Genomic DNA, 3,664 nt, shown 5'->3' on the forward strand with positions numbered 1-3,664 from the left:
CCAGAGGAGCGAGGTGTGTGAAGCCCGTGCCGCGCGCGCGGACCCGACCGGGGTGTTCCGGGACGACCGACCGACCGGCCGACCGGCCGACCGGCCGACCGTCGTCGTGGAAAGCTCACGGCGGACTGGACATCTGACGGGTCCCTCCCTGTCCGAGCCGACCTCCCGAGGTACGTAGGAGGGGAAGGGTACGGTAGGCTGGTTCGGCTGGAAGCCATCCCACCCCCGGGAGGCGTCGATCGACGGGAAGGCGGGACCGGGAAGGCACCGGTTTCCAATCGGACGATGGCTGAACCTTGGGCGACGGGTACGCGGACTCCTCCGTCTTCGCCCGAGTTCGCGACTCTCTGCGGGGGGGGGACTTTCCGGGAAGCGGGTGACGGGCGCGCGTGCCGTCGTCCCGTGAAGGCGCGCTACTACCAAGAGGCTCCGAACGCGGGCCGTCCTCGGGGGGCGGTTTATTTTTTCTCAGTCGGGGGGGGACCCCCGCCACAGGGAGAGAAACACCCGAGTTGGAACGGTGCTCGGGTGGGGAGTAGGGCGTGGCGGTGAAGACTGACGTTCGTCATCGTCGTCGTTTCCGTTTAGAGAGCTGACTGCGGCGCCGCTGCCGTCGCGTGCCGTCGAGCGGCTCGGGACTCGGAGCGGCCCTAGGGGAGAGAGTCGAGCCGCCCCACGGGCTTCCCAAGGAGGAGCCGGCGGATCCGAACCGCCGACGATCTCGGTCGGCAGCCGAGCTCCGAGCCGCCGCCGCCGCGCCGCCGGGGCTCCGTCTTTGCACTCGGTCTCCGGTACGCGGCGAGTTGGTTTCGCCCGAGGGGCGGAACGGCTCTCGAAGAGGAAAACCCGGTTTCAGAAAAGGAAGGAGACAGGCAGAGGGAGGGGGAGGGGGAGGGGGTGGGCGGGAGGGGTGGGGGAGGGGAGGGGGATGGGGGCAGGGGAGGCGAGGGGGAGGGGAGGGGGAGGGGTGGGGGAGGGGAGGCGGTGGGGGGAGGGACGGGGAGGGGGAGGGACGGGGAGGGGGAGGGGGGAGGGGAGGGGAGACGAGGGGAGGGGAGACGAGGGGAGGGGGACGGGGGATGGGGGAGGGACGGGAGGGGGAGGGGAGGGGAGGGGGACGGGGAGGGGGAGGGGATTGGAGGGGAGGGGGAGACAGGCGTACCTGGACGCCGAGCCAGCCCGGTGACGGCGTTAGGTAGAAGAAGGACGGTAGGCGCCTACGCGCTCACGCCCGTGGCTGCAGATACGGACACGCAGGCGCGTGCACGCGCCCGTGCGCGGGCGGGCGGGTGCGTCCGCACGCGCGTACTCGTACGCGTGTGCCTGCCCGTGCGTACCCGCGCGGGTACACGCGCGTAGGCGTGTGCGCGCCCGCACGGGCGCGCCCGCGCCGGTACGCGCGCGTACGCCTAGGGGTGTGCACGCGCGGGCGCCCGCCTCTACGTACATGCCCGAGGGCGCGCGCGCGCGCGCCCGCGCCTGCACGCGCCTGCACCTTCACACGGGCACCTGCGCGCGGACCTGCCCGCGCCCCCGCCTCTGCGTGGGATCGGCGAGAGCCGAAGGCGGTACCGCCGCCGCCGCGTTTTGAAGATCCTTTGGCTCACGCGCCCCCCCCACCCCCTTCCGGCCACCTTCGGGGGGAAAGCCCAACTTCACGGACGGGCGGAGCGGATAGCCCTTCAGCTGCGCCTCCCTGAAATAGAACGGGAGGAGTCACGAGAGCCTTAGGAAACGGAGCGAGGCGACGAGAGGGTGCGTCGAAAGGCGGGCGTCGAGAACTCCGGCCACAGGCGTTTTCCTTCCGTAGGGTGTAGAAAGCACCCCGCCGCACGCACCCGGCGTTAGGGAGCTGTCTCGAGGGCCGCGGTTTCTACTCCGCCGACCCCTTTCAGTTGAGACGGGACGCCTCCGAGCGTGTGTGTGCGCGCGACCCGAAGGCGGTCGTCGAGGGACGACGGCACCCTCGGTCCGCCGAACCCCCGCGCCCTCGGACGGACGGATGGAGAAGCTCTCCTCGACGTCACGGAGGCGGTCCCGACTGAAACCGGAGGGGCACGTGCCGGCGGCGCTAGGCCCGCCGCCGCCGAGGACCGCTGGCGCCACCCCCCCCACCGCCCACCACGCACCCCCAACCCCACCCAGCCTGCGCCCTTGCCGTGGGCCCCACGCTGGCGACATCCGGATCCAGTCCGACGTGGCCGCCGGGTGCCACCCGCCAGGCGGGGAAGAGGTTTGGAGGCGGCGGAGGCGGTGGGGGCGGCGGGGGGCGGCGGGGGTGTGGGCGGTGGGGGGCGGAGGAGGAGGAGGAGGAGGAGGAGGAGGAGGAGGAGGAGGAGGAGGACGGACGGACGGACGGACGGACGGACGGAAGGACGGGAACGCGCCCGCGCGCGCGTGCGCCCGCACCGCAGAGTGCCCTCCGGAGACACGGACGGGCCCACGGAGCACACGGAAACACGGAGATGGACGCGAGGGGGCGCGCGCGCGCGCGCAGCAGACACAACCCCGGGACGCCCGGGAGACACAGAGGTAGGCGCGGGCAGGCAGAACACGCGGGAACGCGGACGCGCGGCACCCACGGGCACGGTCCGCGCGCGCACGCGCACGGGGGCCCGGACGCACGGCGACTCGCACGGACGGCGCGGCCGAAACACGGGAAGGTAGGCCTCGGGGGCACACGCCCGCGGACCCCCCCAACAAAAGCCCGCCCGCGGCCAACCCCCGCCGCCCCCCCCGAAGCGGGACGCCCACCCGCACGGACGGACGGAGGGGCGCGACGGGGCGGACGGCCGCGCCGCAGCGCTCCGGAGGACACGGCGCCCCCGCCACACACGCGCGACGCGATACACGCGTCGCGCGCGAGACGGGGGCACGGGCACGAGGTACGTACGCCCGACCGCGCGACTCGCGCGCCCGCCGGCCGCGCGCCCGCGCGGCATCCCGAAGAGGGCGCGCCGCACTCGGACGGACGGGGGCGCGCGCGCGCGCGCACCGGGGAGGCCACGCGCGCACCCGCGCGGACACGTACGCGCACGCAGCGGCGGCGGCGGCGGCGCCCTCCGGCGACACGGACGCACGCCCGGGGCACGCGGAAACGCGGAGACGCACGCGCACAGCAGACGCACGCACGGGACGCTCGGGAGACGCGGAGGTAGACGCGGGCAGGCGGAACACGCGGGAACGCGCGTCGCCCCCGCGCACACGATACACGGAGCGGGCGGGCACGCTCCACTAGGCGCGCGCGCGCGGCCTGCACTTGACGCTCGGGGACGCGGGCGCGGACGGGGCCCCGTACACGCGGCACCCACGGGCAGGCGGCACGCGGGCTCGGACGCACGCCCGGCGACGCGCGCGGACGGACAGACGGCGCACCGGAACCGCGGGCGGGAGACGCGAACGAACGGGCGCCTCCCGCGCCGCGCGGGGGGGACGCCCCCGCGGAAGGCGCGGCACGGCCACACGCCCGCGGCGCCCCCGCGCGCCCGCCGTCCCCCCAAAGCGGGACGCGCTCGAGACGGCGCACGGGCACGGACGGTGACCGCGACGCACCCGCGTCCGCCCGCCCGCCCGCCCGCCCGCCCGCCCGCACGCACGCACGCGACCCCGGAGGACGCGTCGCACGCGAGACACGGGGGCGCGCGCCCGAACTACGTAGGGTCGA

This window comes from Elephas maximus, chromosome 19 (assembly GCF_024166365.1).
Source record: "Elephas maximus indicus isolate mEleMax1 chromosome 19, mEleMax1 primary haplotype, whole genome shotgun sequence".
In the NCBI taxonomy this organism is placed as follows: domain Eukaryota; kingdom Metazoa; phylum Chordata; class Mammalia; order Proboscidea; family Elephantidae; genus Elephas; species Elephas maximus.